Source organism: Alligator mississippiensis, chromosome 1, assembly GCF_030867095.1.
Source record: "Alligator mississippiensis isolate rAllMis1 chromosome 1, rAllMis1, whole genome shotgun sequence".
Classification (NCBI taxonomy): domain Eukaryota; kingdom Metazoa; phylum Chordata; order Crocodylia; family Alligatoridae; genus Alligator; species Alligator mississippiensis.
In genome coordinates this window covers 69,028,896-69,045,975 of record NC_081824.1, presented here as the reverse complement: position 1 = coordinate 69,045,975, position 17,080 = coordinate 69,028,896, and the positions used below count along the sequence as shown (strand labels likewise).

Below are 17,080 nucleotides of genomic sequence, written 5' to 3'. Positions count from 1 at the left end.
CTCCAGGTTATCTACTACTCCCCCAGGCTTGGTGTTCCACAAACTTGCTAAAGATGCATTCTGTAGTGCTATTGCTTGTCAAGACTCGCTTGAATAAGAACCCTATGTATAACTTTAGGCGCCTCAAAATGATATTCCAAAACAGCCAGCATGCTGAGCAGGGAACAGCAAGAAAAAGCTGAGTACAAGGGTCTCTTCAGTCCTGTCCCCTTACATGTCTCAGGCTTAATCCCCAATCTGAAATCTGTGCGGGCCGGGAGCAGTCCGAGGCCCTTTTTTCGCGTGGCGGGCTATGGCCAGCAGCCCGGACACGCCGGGTCGGGGAAGGCAGGCGGCACGCTAGAATTAGGCACGGACGCTTAATGGTTGATTTAAGATTGTTTACTTACACCGTAGATGGTCGCGGTGCAGGCTGGAAAATTTCCAGGAATACTTCGCTTAAATCCTAGTTTTAGGACTCGGACAGAGCTCTGGATTCACTCTCACGAAGTTTTCGAGGCTCCGTGGAACTTTTGCGCGCAGGGAAGGGTACGTCGAGGGATCGTTTGGCGATGGGGAGAGGAAAGAGGCTGATCAGACCCCTGTTGCCTTCTTGATATTCATGCTGGGTCCAATAGGCTCCGCAGCGCTTAGAGATCTCGAGACGTGAAGTCTCCTCCTCCTGATGTTCGTGGAGTCCTCCAACTTGGGCAGAAACCACTCAAGCCTCTTATACGGCTAGCAAGCCAATCGCTGGCCGCCACGTAGGAATAATTTAGAACTGACCAATAGTGGGGCACGAATCTAAATACAAATGGCGGGAACTCCTTGCAACGTGCATTTCTGTGTTGCAACGAAGAAATGCACCCTGCAAAGAAAGCTACAAACGGCGGGAAAATAATTTAGCAGTGCCAAAGCACGCACAAACAAAAAAAAATCACACCCTTGGGTTGTGACAAAATCAACTCCTGAAAACACCTGTCTACATCAAGAGGGCTCAGTGTCCAGCCCTTGGAGCCATGACATCACAGGAATCTCCATAGGTCAGAAAAAACTGGCAACTGGGGAGCAGGGAAACTCCACACTATGTTGTTGCTGGCCAGTTTTGCCTGGGCCTTTGCTGGCAGTGGCATCCAGACCAGGCTTACCCCCATGCATTGGGATTGGGCCAAGTTCCTCTGTGCCTCTTCCATACATCTGGATAGCGGCCCCTGCACCACACCCTGGCATCTGCATCAGGCCTGGGCTGCTCCCCACCTCACCCTTTGCCCTGGCACATCCAGATCAGGGCTGCTTCACCTCACTACCCTGACACCCCCCCCCCACCACCAATGGTCCAGATTGGGGATGCACCGCTGCACACTCCCCTAGCCCTCCAGACATGTCTGGATTGGGGCCACGCTGCTTCCCGCCACCTCACACCAGGATTGGAGGTTACTCTGCCCTGTCCCCCATCCCCCAGGTCTAGATCAGAACTGGGCTTTTCCCCACTTTCCCCTGGCAGACAGATTAGGGTTGGGCTGTGCATTCCCCTGCAGCAGGATGTCTACTCTCCTGGCCCTGCATGCCGCCTGGATCAAGCTCACCACCTGGATCAGGCCTACAGCCTGACCTGGCACTGCCCATCCAGGCTGCAGGGCAAAAAGGTTGGGCATCACTGATCTACATTTTTTTTTTTCTTTCAAGGGCACATTCTCCTTGTCCCCCAGAGTAGAGGAAAAGGTGGCTTTCTTTTATGTAATAGCTTATTGGTCAGAGTGCTTACCCAGGAAATGGGGTCCTTGGAAAGGGAGGAAATTGTCCACGCTTTCCATTTCTCAAGCACTTGCTCTAAGTAGCAGACTGTTCTCAGTGAAACTGCTTCACTAAAGATAAAAATGGATAATTCATTAAGCTAGAGAGTGTAGCAGGGATTTATGATTTTAGCCTCACAGTTGGAACATTCTTTTGAGGGAGAGATATTTGAATGCTTTTGGTAGAATGGGACTAAACCCCAGATCTCCCACATCCTGGACAAGGGCTCTAACCACTATCCTAGGATTGTGCCATGTCTCTTTCCCTCTGCCAACACTGTAAAAGAAGGCAGAAACCCGAGCCTGATTCTGTTCATGCATGTTCAGCATGCTCTGGAAATGCCTACTGGATCAAGCCCCTCAGAAGAATATGTTATTTCTGGATCCCAATTGCCTTAGCTGTCATCTGAGTAGCAGACTGGTTGTTGTCAAGACCGAGGTACTTCTGTGCATGTGCAGAATAGACCTTTCAGGGGCCTCTGCAATTTTAAGGTTACAAATGGAGTAATCTCTGAATTTGATTTCCTCCTTGGATGACTAGTTTAGTGAATGAAGGGAATGCATTGGGCATGATATACTTGGATTTCAGTAAGGCTTTTGACACCACTCCACATGGCATTCTTACAAGTAAGCTGGTAAAATGTGGGCTATATTGCATTACAGTTGTGTGGAGACAACTGCTTGAAACACTGCAAGCAGTGAGTAACTAAATGGCCTGATGTCCTAGTAGCAGGGGGTCTCAAGTGGGGTTTTTAAGAGTTATGTTCTCAATTTGGGTTAACATTTTTATTTATGATTTGGATGGAGGACTAGAGAATTTACTGAACAGATTTTATGGGCGGCATGAAACTGAGAGGTCTTGCAAATGCTTTCGAGAATAGGTTTAAAATACATGAGGATCTTGGCATATGGAAGTTGCTACACCTAGGGAAGAAAGCCAAACATGATGTACGGATGTCCTGATTGATAGCAGCATTACTGAGAAGGAGCTGGGAATTATAGGGTAGGAGGGGAGGGTCACAATCATTATGAGTCGCCAAATGTGATCTATTACAAAAAAAGCAAATGTGGTATTGGGCTTTATTAACATAAGCATTGTGCGCAAGACAGAGGTAATGGTACCAATTTACTCAGTGCTGGTTAAGCCACAGCTAGAGTATTGAATCTGGCTGCCATGTTTTAAGGAGTTTAAGGAAGGTTAGGGAAACTGAAGAAGATCCAGCAGTGAGCAACAAAGGGATTGAAACGCAAGCTACACAAAAAAGCTTAGGAGAGTTATTTACAATTGGTCTGGAAAAGAAGAAATTGAAGGGGGACATAATAGCAATTTTGTAAATATTTGAATGGGAGGCATAAAGAAGAGGCACCTGTCTCCTGTGCCACAGAGGGTGGGATTCGTGACATGGCAGCAAGGCAGATTTACATTAAATCGGAAGAACACCTTCCTAACTTAGAAGAGTCAGATAGTGGAACAAATTACCTGGGGATGATATGAAATCTCTTTCACTGAAGGTTTTCAAGAAGAGGTTGGATGGGCATTTATGTGGGATAGTTTGGAAGTAGGGCATCCTGCATCTGTGTTGAGCATTAGAACCATTAGGTTGAAAGGAACAGCATTAATCTGCATCATTAATAAACCTCTCTGTAGGTTAAACCAGAATGCACCCCTCAGGTGCCCCTCTATGGCTCCTCATCACCCCTTATAGCCACATCCAGTCTCCTGTTTTAAAGCTTAAACAAAAACATATGCCCACTGCCTAGAACTAAAATGCCCCCACACTGAGTCCTACTTCGCTACAGGCTATAAACCTTGTGCTGTTCCTAGGGCAGCTCAGGTGCCAGGCAGTCCCCTTCCTGCTCAGGAACTCTTTTTCCTGCTGCCTGCAGGGCCAGACTGACCCTTCTGGGTCAGGCCCTGAGTTTGTCTTGTAAGCTCTGCCTCTTCTGTTCAGGTGTCTCCCCAGCTACTCACAGGAGTTTCCACTTTGAGCCTGGCAGCTAGTGTCCAGGGCAGCCTATGACTAATACTCTGGCTGCCTTAGCAGTGCTGCTAGCCTAGCAATCAGTACGTGTAAGTTGTGCGTCCCTGGTGGCCTACTGCCTTGCAGCCAAGCCATAATGGGCAGTGTTTCCCCTCACCTGGGGACCTCCCTACTGCTGCTTCTCTTTTAAAGTAACGGGAGCCTCTGGCTCCTTGTTACACCACCTTATAATTATAATTTTATCTAGCTTAGATTTCTCTGATTTGCTTGTAAGAAGGTCATGTGGGACTTTATCAAAAGTCTCACCAAAATCCAAACACACTGCTTCCTCAACCCCTTCTTCCACCCAATTAGTTACTTTGTCAAAAAAGGAGATCAGGTTGGTGTAGCATCATTTGCTCTTAGTCACGCTGTCTGCTCATGGTCAGCTTTTCCTCCTCTAGGTGCCTATAAGTTGACTTCTTTATAATTTGCTCCAGTAACTTCATGGGTATTGAAGTCAGGCTGACTGGTTTATAGTTTCCCTGGTCATCCTTTTCACCTTTCTTAGAAAAGTACTATATTGGCCCTTTCCAGTTAGCTAGAACCTCAACTGTCTCCCACAGTTTTGCAAATATTATTGCCAAGGGATCCAAGCTAATTGAATCAGCTTTAGCTAAAAGTGCCAAAACAAACTCTCTGAAGCACCCTATCTTTACAGATGCTGCAGGGCTGGGTTGAAGTAACACGTTGCTGCTTCTGCTAAAGTGCTTTTTTTTTTTTTTTTTTTTTTTTTTTTTTTTTTTTTTTTTTTTTTTTTTGAATGTCTGCAGGTTTGGCTCTAGGTGCTGAGCACCTGCTAATTTTTTTTTTTCAGTGGGTACTTGAGCCGTGGAGCACCCACAGAGTTGACGCCTATGCATGGACTGGACTTCACTTCCACAACTTTTTGGCATTTCCTCCACAAGGAGTAAGACTAGCACTGCCCCCTCTAAGGTCCTCTCCTGCACAAAGCTATTGGCTTGTTAATGCAGCCAAATCAAAGCACCACCCAATGACTACGAACAGTCTGTAGACACAGTTGAGCAACTACTACCATAAAATGCAAAGAGTGCAGTGTGCTTTATTAACTGAAACTTTAGCTCTTCTGTTTGTTTATTGTGTTTTTAACTGTGTAATCACAGTGCTGCATTATTGTCACTTTCTATATTAATATTCTTGTTTCTTTGCAAAAAAGAAAGGAAAATTCTTCCATTTAAATGATCCTAAGTAAATCATTGTTGCAGTTGTATGACAAGAGTATGTTTGCATCAGTTTACACTGTTTACAATGTTTGTAAATGAGAAAGGGCAGAAACTATCTGTACACAGTTTTGTTAGATGCACTAAGAAAGGACCACAGGATCCCAAGATCTTAAATGTTTCTTCTATGCCTTTTACTCTGCCGCTGCTGTTGCGTGCAAGTTCTCTCTTAAACTTTCTTCAGTGGTGTGCTACATCTTTTGTGTAGTCCCTTTTGCTGTAACCTGTCCCAGCTGCAGGCCCACTATGCAAGATCTTTGGAATGAATATACGGTGATAGTGTCTTGCAGAAAATCTTTTATTATTTTAGATGGCTTTGGTTGATATTTTCAGATCTTGTCGAGAGATTACTTTTCCAGCAGTTTATAACAGGCATAGGCAATTATTTGGGCTGGAGGGCCACATAAGGAGTTTTGGTGAGCTGTTGCAGGCCAGGGGATAGGGGGGTGCTCACCTGGTCCAGTGGGGGAGGGTGGGGAGCACTTGATCCTATCCAGGCCCATCTGCTCCTCCCGGGCAGGGTCTCCGTGGAGACCAGCATGGGACCCTCACGGGCAGGGTGTGCTCAGCCAAGTGGATGAGATGGGGCCATGGACAGGTAGGAAACCATGTCTGAGAGTGGGATGGGTGGGCAGGGCCATGATCACAGGGTGGTGACAGTACAGAGCCAGGGCCTGGGGCAGATCCATGATTTGCTCCCCACACGTCCCTGCAACAGGTGCTAGTTCTGAGGACAGGGACACGTGGAGAGTAGATCAGGGCTCTGCCCCAAGCCCTAGTCCTGTGCTGTTACCACTCCATGATCCTGACCTCAGCCCCCGCCTTCCCATCCCCCTCATCACCTACTTGTGGCCCCATCCCATCTGCCAGGGTGAGCACGCCTTGCCCACAGGGTCCTGGGCTGGTCTCCATGGTGACCGTAAGTGTCTGCTTCATCTGGCACCCCCAGGGATGCTCCCCCAAGCCCAGTGGTAATACAATATCTTTTAACTAAGCTGCAACCCCTCTTCCTGGTTGTAACCAAAGAAAGAGTTGGCAGGTGAGTAGAGAAAGTCGACATACGGTATTTTCTTACAAACAACACACCCCAGCACATAATACACACCTTTTGTTTGAAGGGCAAAATGAAGGGAAAAAACATCTTTCCTTGTAGTAAATAACTAAGCAGCAGCAGCTAGGGAGCAGAGCCTTTTCCCTGTGAGTCCTGTGTAGAGTTTACTTTCTTTTTGCCAGTAACCAGCAAAAAGAACATTTTCTTATGCAGAAACTGTTATTACCATATTTCTTGTATATAATGCATATAGTTTCCAGCAGCTAGTTTTTAGGGAAAAAGTGTGTTTGTATGTGAGAAAATACAGTTTTTTGAAAGTGTTGACACTACTGCTTCTTGTGGCCAATTTTGGTCCCAAAATCCTTCGATGTTTATTGAAGCCTAAGACTTCTGCATTGGTAAAATTGCAGCATGATGGAACCACAGGGTTGCTTCATTCTGCTAGTTCATTTTAATTAAATGTTTCAGCATTAAGCCTACAGTCTTATTGTGTGTTTGCATATAAAACACTCATTTAAAATGCAGAAGAACATCCAGGGTCATATGCATAGGCTTAAAAAGGTTTACATCACTTCCAGATTACATTCTGTAGGTTACAAATCAGTTTGAGATTTTAGAGATTAGAAAACCTGCCCACAGCAATCTTAGCCCATTTTAAGATTTCACAATCTAAGTGGGACTAAGGTAGACCGATGGTTTGGTCTGGTATTGCAATTCTTATGTCATCCCAGAAACATACTGGTGCTCACTAATTGTCCTACAGCTTGACATTGTTTGGCTATGTAGATTTCTACTAAAATTTGGTATTCTAGTTTCAAAGTAGGAAAGAACTACAAGGTTGTTATAGGTAGGAACCTACCAAAATCACAGTGAGACAAAGGGATTTTCATGGGCCGCTTGCAGCATGCAGATCTGATTTTGAGGTCTTTTCTCAGCGAGCCCCCCTTCACCACCAAGAAGCCTTGGCAGCTCTGCCCCATGGTGCTGATTAGCCGAGAGGTAAAACCTGCAGCATAATTAAGTAGCAACGCCTGTGGAAATATCAAATAAATTACTGCATTACTATACACGCAAGTATTACATTTTAAATCTAAATTGAAATATGTTACAAATATAAATTGATGCACAATAGGAACTGTCATTAATATTATCCTAATTTATTATTACTATTCTACAAAAAGTTTTGTAATAATAATACTAACCTTGATAGAAACAATCCATGTTAGTTGTTAAATGCTGGCATTTAGCATCCACCAGCAGTTGCAGCTCACATTCTCTGTTTCTTGAGGTGTGAGCATGTGTCCATACACTAAGATTGCACATTCTGCATCCACTGAATTGGCTGGAATCATAAGGCAGCATTTTGCCAAATTGTAAAGATGTGGAAACTGATTTGGGAAACAGACTCCCAAAACACAGTCACATTCAGAGGTATCTGGCATGCTTTAACCAGGTTTATGTAAGCAGCGTGTTTCTTGTCATGTTCTTTCTGCCATCCAGGGATTGATTTCAGTAGCTGAGGGTCAAAACTCAGGAAGGGGCACCTGATTGAGGTAAAAAATGCAAACCACTGAAAAAGAAGGCAGTCAGTTGTTTAAACCATGGTGGTAGCAGGCTGATAGTACTTGTAGTAATGATTCAACTTTGAAGTTATTGCCTGGAACAGTTGTTGTCTCTGCTGGTTTTTGTGTTGACAGCTTGAAAGTTGTTGCGATGCCATGTCTTCAACCCAGCTTATCAAATCCATCAGCTTGTGTGCTTGGTGGATCAAAGCCTGCCAACCTTCAAATTGCATTAGAAGCTCCATGGACCAAGTCACATTTTCAGCCACAAACTTAATTTGATCTTCAGTGTCACCCTATCTTAAGAGATCACTGTGTGATGGGTGTAATGTCAAGCTCCTCGCACACAAATTGCTGGTAGTACTTCATATCCTTTGCATGGTAACAAACTGCATTAAACAATGAATTCCACCTTGAAAAGACTAGCTCTGATGGAAGTAGCACAGTCTCATGTAGATCCCCACTTTGATTCATGATGGACTCCCTGTACTGAAGCTCGCAGCCTGGATAATGTTTGAATGCTTTTTTAAACAGGAAACCAGGATATCCACATCAGTAAAAATCAAAGTTTTGTCCCAGGTATCATTTACTAAAGAAAGGATTTGTGAATTGCAGGTGACATGAGTTTCATTGGGCATCATTCCATGGATCACATCAGACAGTGCTTTGCCCATATACATTGCATTATCTGACAAAAATGCTGAGATCTTGTTAACTTCTAAGCCATAGTTTACAACAGCCTTCACTACAGCTTTAGTTTACAACAGCCTTTACTACAGCTTGTGCCACCATAGAAAAATCAACAGATGTGAGGTGAACTGGCTCTGCTTGAAAAACAGGCAGGTTGAGGTCTGTCCAGCTCCCAGTTAAAAACGAAATGTGTAGAACATAATTACCTTGGGCATCTTTTTTCTTCATCTGCTACAATTGAGATTGACTCATATTCCGCCAATGCAGATTTTGTAGACTGAACATGCGAAACAATTACTCCTTTTAGATAGTTCTGGTGAAGCTTGTTCACACATGGGAAACCGCCAGCATTTGGCACGCGTTTGTTCAAGTAGTCCCTTAATTCAGGGTTATCCTGACCTGCTGTACAATTAACGTTTTCTCGTATCTCTGTAAATTAAAATATCTGCTGGAATACATCAGCAATAAATGGAACCTTTTGAGATTCATAATCTCCTTTTAGGTTGACAGAAGGAAGTTAATAAAATGTTTACACAAAGTTTAGATTATTGTTTTAACATATATAAACTCATCCTTTTGGTTTAGTTTTTTATGACAGCATCCTTCTGCTTTCTAAAATCCTCTGTTAATATTAACAGGAAATTTAACTGAAGGTGCCTAGAACATTTAATGAACTAAAACAGATTATCTCAAGGAATGATTCTCCAACTAGTGATTTCTGGGGTGCAATTTTGTGATGGAATCAAAATCTGTCTCTTTTCAAAGGAAACTTTAAAGAATTATTTGGGGGAGAAAAAGCTTTCTTTTTAGAATACAATAGATGGTCTAAAGAAACCTGCTTTCTGGTAAGCACTTCTTTAAACAGTTAGCAATCACTTCTGTAAAGTCTTAGAAACATTGTCCGGGGCAGATGGATGTGCAGGATTGGCACTCTAAGTGTCTTTATGCTAAGAATAGTAGTTGTAGCTATTAATACTTCAACAGGCTCCCCAGATAAATTAGTGAGTAGTGATCTTGTAGCTAAGGGATATATCTTAGCTTTAAAATTCTAGATTTACTATATGTTGAGATGTGAAGTATGAATGCAGGAGTGGTCAGAACATGCATTTATGTATTTTAGGTACAACAATCTTTCTAGAGCTAATATAGAAACTAGAGATGGAAAAGATGAATTAGCTCATATAGTTTTCTTCCTGCCAAGTAAGGATTTCTCCCTATAGTACATACTGATAAGTACTCTATTCTTTTTCTTTTTTCACAGTTCATACTTACTGGCTAAAGTAGTTTGGAAAGGATATCTAATAACTGTAAGTTATAATTATACATCAGTTAAAACATATGCTTATGCAAAAAAAAAAAAAAAAGAGTACGTCTGGTTTGGCAGAAATGAATCATACACCCAAATATTGCATAATGTAATTTACTAGAGCTTCTTACAATTTCTAACTCAGGCCCACCATCAGATCAGCCTTTATGTTATCTTAATATGTTAATTTTGTGCTTTCTTTTGCCTGGAATAGTTATGTGTTTTTATTTTGTCCTGAAGTGGCATGAATATCCTAAGAAGAATTATGTACCACAAGAATATGTGCCTCAGTAATAGTTTAAATACATTCTTTTATTCCTTATTTTTGTTTTGTAATATGGAACTTTAAATAATTTTGATATATATAGATAGCTGTAAAGCTTAGTCCATATTAAAAAGTTTCTGCTTTGTTTCTGTTTTGTTAAACTACTTTCCTCAGTCTATTTGGTCTTCTTTTCTATGATTAAGTGCAACTGAAAATGTCTCTTGTAAAACACTTTTTACTAAAAGCTGCATCGTGCTGCTGTTATAACACAGTCATTTTATCTGTGATCAAATTAGAATCTGGGTCTTGGGATTTGAAAGACAAATGCATTAATCCACTGCAGCATTTAGCCACTTGTCACTTCTAATCAGATAAAGGCATTGGGATCTTTGAGGTAAAGCATTTAGACAGTTTTTAAATTCATGGCTCAGCTATGCTACTTTGTTTATTTTTCATCTTTAGATAGACTCATCTCAGTGTGTTGCATGTGAAATACTGAAGGCTTTAATGTATGTGTCTTTTTAAAAATAATCTGTTTTCTGTATTCAGAAGATATTGGCTATGATCATCAATACCATGTAGGCATTACAACACAGTAGTATTAATATAAGGATTTATTTTCCCGTTAAAATATTTTTAACATATGTTAATGAGTTTCTCTAAGACATTTGGGACAATATAGCAGACTGAAGTTTTTTGGGAGATCAGAGTTAAGTAAACTTCCATCAATAAAGTGAAAGTTGTTTTACTGAAATTATTTCATACCTGATTTGACCATGGCTATGTGAGCTAATATAAAGCTGTCATAACTTGATCTGGAATAGCCATGTTAAGTAACTCATAAAAAGTTGAGACGTATCTCCCTACAAAGAACTCTGTGCATTCTGTAATACTGAGTAAATTCCAGCAGCTGTACAGTAAGAATATTAGCATATTTAGTATATGTTCTCAAATATACACATGATAAATCATGATTCTGTAGGTATAGTAAAAATTACTAATACTTGAACTTAATAATTGTCCATACTTGAATGTATTAACTCAGAACTGAGGGAGCCTGCAGCTGGGCGGCTTTGTGTGATTTGAGGACCCTATGTGGTGTGGTAGGGCAAGGGGGCACATGGCATGGTGCAGTGTTCAGACCATGGGGATGCTAGCTTGGTGTTGTGGAGTGGTGGACAGCCTATCATTAACCAAAAAGTAGACATTCTTGTATCAACCAAAATTCAAAATGGTTTCTATCGTTAGTAGACTGTGTAAGGTCTTGTCACTCTTTATGTAGACACATTGTACCTAAAGCACTCCCCACATTCTTCCTTTTCTCTGTGCATCCCAAATCCTGGAAACAAGGTAATATAGGTGCCTTAGCGTCCTTGAGCACTTGCCAGAAAGCACACTGGTGACAGAGCCTGATTAAGTACAATTAAAAAGCCCAGACCCCTTCCTGGTTCAAGTTAAATCACAGTCCCTCAGCATCCCAGCATGCTTTTCAGCCCTGGGCTGGGCTGTCTGCTGCAGTAGAGAATGGTTGGGGTGGTGGGGAGGCAGGGACTGGAGCCAGGGAGAGGAGTTAAACCTATCTTCCCCCAAATACAGAGCTGCCCTGCTGCTAAACTTACTGAAACTTACTGTTGGCTGTGACTGGACTACTAATCCCAGAGGTTACCTGAAAGCAGGAAAAGGAAGTGATGAGCAACCCTGCAGAGTCTGCTTCTGTAATTTTTGGGCTGCAAATCCCAGAACCTCAGGAGCAGCAGGAAGAGGAAGCGAACACAGCCCATGCTGGCTATGTGCTAGGGGGCCTTGCTGTAGCATCCTCTTGGCTTCTGGCCTGAGCCATTGCAGGCATGTGGCTGCATTTCCTGAATCAAAATTAAATGTGTCTCCAGTTACTTCTCAGTTTATTCTCTGCAGTTTAGACTAACCTGCAGAGATTAAATCAATTCAGCCTCAGGCTTTTTGACTGTCTTTACTTAGTCAGTGAAGCACGTGTTCAGGGTGCTGGACAGTAGTTGTATTGCCTCATTTTTGGAAGTTGGTGAACACAGAATGCAGGTGAATAGGTGGGTGGGCTTCCTGACAGTGCTTTCAGGGACATTAGGGAGGAAGTGTGTGCGTAGTCAGAAAGACTGCCCTGCCAGACTCTGAACTCAGTGCACACTATAGAGCAGTAGTAAGTAGCCCTGTTCTATCTGAAAAAAGTTATATTTGAAAATATTTTTCATAGACTATGGGGATTTGGCCCGTTTTCCAAAAATTCTGTGTAGGGGAAATGTGGCAGGTTTCAAGCATGGCTACATCTCGGGAGCGGTAATAGGGACTATATAGTGTATGGGTGCTTGGTACATGGCTGGGAGGATTGCCACCCCTCTCCTGCATTTCTTCATGTTTTGTGCACAAGATGATTCGCCCTGTGTGGACTAGAGTCATATTGTGATATTTTTAGAGGCTTGTAAGGTAACCTGTAGTGTTTATTACTTTGTTTGTCTAATCATTTATAAAATGGCATTTGGGCTCAAAGACTATTGTAATGATACTTTCAGAAACTATTTTTCCCATTATTTGTAGACTTCAGTATTATGTTAATTTGTTTTGTTATTTTCTTATTGCCAGGTATTTTTTAGTGTAGTGTCTCGTCATGGGACATCTTTGGCTGGATTGGGTTTTCATGAGCAAGCAGCTGCATCTTTATGCAGCCCCCATAAGCCTCTTTGAGGCTTAGCACTAGGTGGAAGAGTATGCTTGCAAAGGTCAGTCTCTCTTTGTCTCCACCTCAAGGGGAAAGAAGGCTAGAAACTATTTCTCATGAACTTAATGGAGTTCACTGTTTGTCGTAGGGAGGTTGTGATAGAAGGGGTCTCATGGTTTTTGTATGGAAATCACTGAGAATGCTTGAGTACTTTGTTTACGGTTTCTTTATTAAAATAGTGGTCAAATACAATGGATTTTTTAATCTATCTGTGTCTCCTTTGTGTTCCTTTCTCGAAGTGTATCTAGGACTATGATTTCCAGCCAAAGGGGCACACTCTACTCTGAGTTCAGTCTAATAGGATTCTGCATATAGTTAATCAAATTAATTTCATTCCCTTGCTGATCTTTCTGTATCCAGGTGGAGTAGTGCTAATGCTGTCAACCCAATTTGCCAATAATGTTGAAGGTAGGGGAGAGGAGAATGGGATCCATGGGATACTCCATACCAGAATTCATAACAGGAAGGGTTACTAAATTCTTATTTTAAAAGAAATACTTACAATTCTTATTTTAAAAACACAAGAACAAGCTAAAACTAACCTGTAAAATGTGAATCAACACAGTTCTGATCCCCAAATCTTTACAGATTTTTTTTTTTTGTAATGTTGCAAACTCATTGTTTGTAAACTGAGTGAAATGCCCACATTAAGGTAACAGAGCTTAGAAGAGTGCAATTTCCCTTATGTTAATTTAATTTAATAAGTTTTATTTTTAAAATTAGAATCTGGTTAGTATGAGGTCATTCAAAAGCAGAACAGAGTGGCACTGTCTGAATTAATTCATTTAAAAAATAGTTAATCAGTAAGCATATCTGTGTTCATCAATTGTTTAGCCCAGGATGATGGTTTTTTTTTCTTTCATTTTAATAAACTGAAGTTTAATTTAGGGAGAAATGGTTCTACAACTTTAAAGTGACAAAGCAAGTGAAATGTCAGGTAGACAGGTCTGGAAAAAGATAAGATGCACTTTTTAAAAAAGGAGTATCTTTTAGCTTATTGACTTGCTTCTAGCATTCCATAAAATCTACTATTATGTTAAGCATTTTAAATTTGTTATATTTTTTTCCATACTTGACAAAGGGATGTGATCCCTGAAATATTTTAAGAATGATCAAAAGTATTTAAAATATGTCTTATGGTACATTTTGGAATTGGAAGAAAAACTACCTTTAAGAAAATTAATCCGTTCTCTGGAAACAAAGATTTGGTATGAATGCTGGGTTGGCAGCAAGAGGCAAATGAAATGAACCTTTTTGAATGAACTATAGAAACTGCATAGTGGATTATTAACTTTCCAAGAGATGCAATAAGTCAGCAGTTTGAGGAAAGTCAATCTGGTAAAATATGGTACAGGTGTTGGGATGATGGATAAAATGCTAATGTTTCTGACTTTACCCTTCAAATAACAGGAACACTCTTACACCTGAATTTATTCACACATTGAAATATGTTCATGGCTGCCAAGCTGAAAAGATGAATCTAGATTTTTCATATCTGTATCCTATGCTGCCAGGTAACCTGTCTTTCTTTTTACTAATGGATGACTCTGCACTTTAGGATAAAAATGAGGCATTTTATACCTGAGTAACAGTGGAAGTTCTTACAGAATTCTGGTTGTATAAGAGATTTAACCACTAATATATTATATATACTAAATAACATAGCAGTATGATATAATTGATTAAATTTCATCAGCAGAAGTTGAGGGCTGGAGTATATCTAGTTCTACCTTTTCCGCTGACTCTTTAGTATGTTTGCTGGATCACATAGCCCCCACCCATTTTATGAAACTACCAAAGAAAAAATGCTATGTGCGATTACTTTTTTCATTTGGAAAATGTAGAACAGTAATAACAGTCATAACAGAGCGCGCTAGTTATAAACCTGTTTAATCCACATAGATTTAATATTTTATTGGGGAGGAATAAAGGTAAGGCCACAGATTACGATTAAGTAGACTGACTAGATTCTCTGATAAAATACAGGTACTTTTATCTGAAAGCATTTAATAAATGTAGTCATGCTGATATACAAGCTAAGCCTAAGAGCTGCATCATTTCTGCCCCCTCCCCCAACAACCTCCCAACACAGTGAGAAATTCTTATCACTGGGTAAAGAAGTCCATTGTCCAAAAAATCATAGTAAGCATTCACAGTAGTCTGACCACGACAGGACAGGACGAATGCTGGGTCTTTTCTATAAAGTCCAGTTTCATGTCTCTGAAAAATCCCAGTAGATATGTATGGATAATCTATGTATGTATGCCACAGGCCCAGTGATGGAGCTTCCAAAGCCTATGCTCATGCTGTGTCTGGATGTTCATGTAGGAGAAGAATTCAGAAGAGACTTGAAAGAAGCAGACTGACTTTGTGCATATAGTTTCTGTACCTCTTTTGGAGTAAGGAAAAATGTCCATTGATGTTATACCAGATCCATTTAGATATCAGTAAGGCTAAAATAAATATTGATGCGAAGTCCACTTCAAGCAGTGGGAATCAGTGTTGTGACCATGCTAAAGAAAAAATCCTGAACCAGATCTGAAATCCTGAGATTTTGCGATCAGCTTTATTTTTATTTCTGTGTGGTGTGTCTTTACTCTTTAAGCAGTCTTAACTGTTGGTGCTACATTGTCAGTGCAAGGAGACTTACTCCTGTGTTGCTATGTTCTAGTAGCCCCTGATGCATAAAGTGAGAAGGAAATGTGCCCGAAACAGGCCACAACTGGCTTCTTTGGAGAATCCTTGTTCTAACTTGGCAGAAAGTGATCATTGAGAATCTGGGATTATTAATTTAAACTGTTTGGTGTAAATACTGGATTAGATCTTCACAAAGAGAAGAATAGTTGCTAAAATCAGAATGGAAGCATGGTTGGGAGGTTGGGCACAGCAGCCTGAATGGCAAGGTAAAATGGTAGTTACGCCAGTGTGATATTGGGGTCAATGTTTTTACCAGGGCTGGAAACAAATAGTGAAATACTGGGTATCCCAGAACTTGAATACTGCAGTGCAGTGGTTTTCATGTTCTAATCCAGATACTGTCCCATGGTCTATATCAGACACACATTATGCCTTCTCTAATCCCCATGTGGTATATTGGTCCCTCTCTGCATCTCTGCTACTCCTCCTCCTATATATACTTCCCTGATCTCCTCTACCCATGTTGCTGGCCTGCCCAAGTCTCTTGTCCTACTGTGGTTTCAATCCCATTGGCTCCCTGTATTCTGACAGCACCAATCCTGGCAGTGGCTCCAGTAGGTAAGGGTAGCTCCAAATCCCTCTTCTTTTTTAAATAGAGCAGCCACTAGCAAAAGCAGCTACTATGCTTCCTTTTAACATTCTTATAGGCCTCTAGGCTTTCCTCTTAACATCCCAGAACCTTATAAAAAGCAAGAAGGAAGAGCCAGCACATTTTGCTTTGCCTTTTTCTGAAGACCCCATTCCAGGAAATTCTGCTATGCATGGTCTCAAGATATTAGACCCTGAAATTAGGTTCTCATTTGTAAAAATGGCAGTGCTGATTTTACACTTGTCTTATGGATTTTGTTGCTGATTTGACAAATAAGGTGAGTAATCTGTCATCTTAACCTGGGATCAGGAATGCACTGTATTCTAAGCTATCTTAGCTGTACAAATATTACTTTTTATTATTCCTGAACAATGGTGTTATGTTCAGTGATGTCGTCCATGCATAATTATAAGTAAATTGTTAAGAGTGGTATTCAATAAGGAGTCCTGTAATTGGAATTTATTTAACAATTCTGCTGGAAAGTTTACTTTTTGATTATGAAGAAACCTTACAAGTCTTGCTGAAGATAGAAAGCAGATCTGATGAGTAATAAGATGGCTTCTTTTACAAAGATTTTTTTCCAAACTGGAGCCATATTTTAATACTGTGTCTTAAAGATGCTACTTGCGCATCAGACTAGCAATGCTTTTTTTTATACTGATCCAGGACTTAATACAGTAAAGTCTAGACTCTTAAAGAAGTGTAACTTTAGATCCCTTGAGTGACTTGAGACTGTAAATAAAACCCTAGTCTCACAAATAGTAGCATACAGAACTCTTACTAAGCCTTGCCTTTAAACTGTTTTATTTAGTAGTTCTTCTGTACCTTTATCACTAGCTTTGCATCTTGGACATATGAGGTAACACATGATAGCAAGCAGCAAAGGCCCAACAACATGCCCTGCATAAAATCAAGCTTTATCTTTTTTTTCTCTTAACTGCCTAATTTAAACTACTGTGTTTACTTGAATCTAAGATGATGCTGAATTTAAGATGACCCCCCTCCCCTCCCAATACTTAGATTCTGTATCTGGCAAATGTATACATTTGTTATAATTTTTCAGATATAGAATCTAATTATCAGAAGGTTGTCTTAAATATGGCCACCCCCACCACTACAGCATAGAAAGTAGTAGCT

The 17,080-nt window shown here is 40.9% G+C and overlaps 1 protein-coding gene across 3 annotated transcripts in view; it reads left to right on the top strand.

Moving 5' to 3' along the window:
- ELOVL4 (ELOVL fatty acid elongase 4) overlaps positions 1 to 17,080 on the top strand; it is a 47,385-nt gene that overhangs the window by 8,988 nt on the left and 21,317 nt on the right. The window contains exon 2 of one of the 3 annotated variants that reach the window (XM_059731409.1): positions 9,599 to 9,644. The exons of the other annotated variants lie outside the window; for them this stretch is intronic. The gene's annotated coding sequence lies outside the window, so the exon portion shown is untranslated. The remainder of the gene's footprint in view (positions 1 to 9,598; positions 9,645 to 17,080) is intronic. 3 annotated transcript variants of the gene reach the window in all.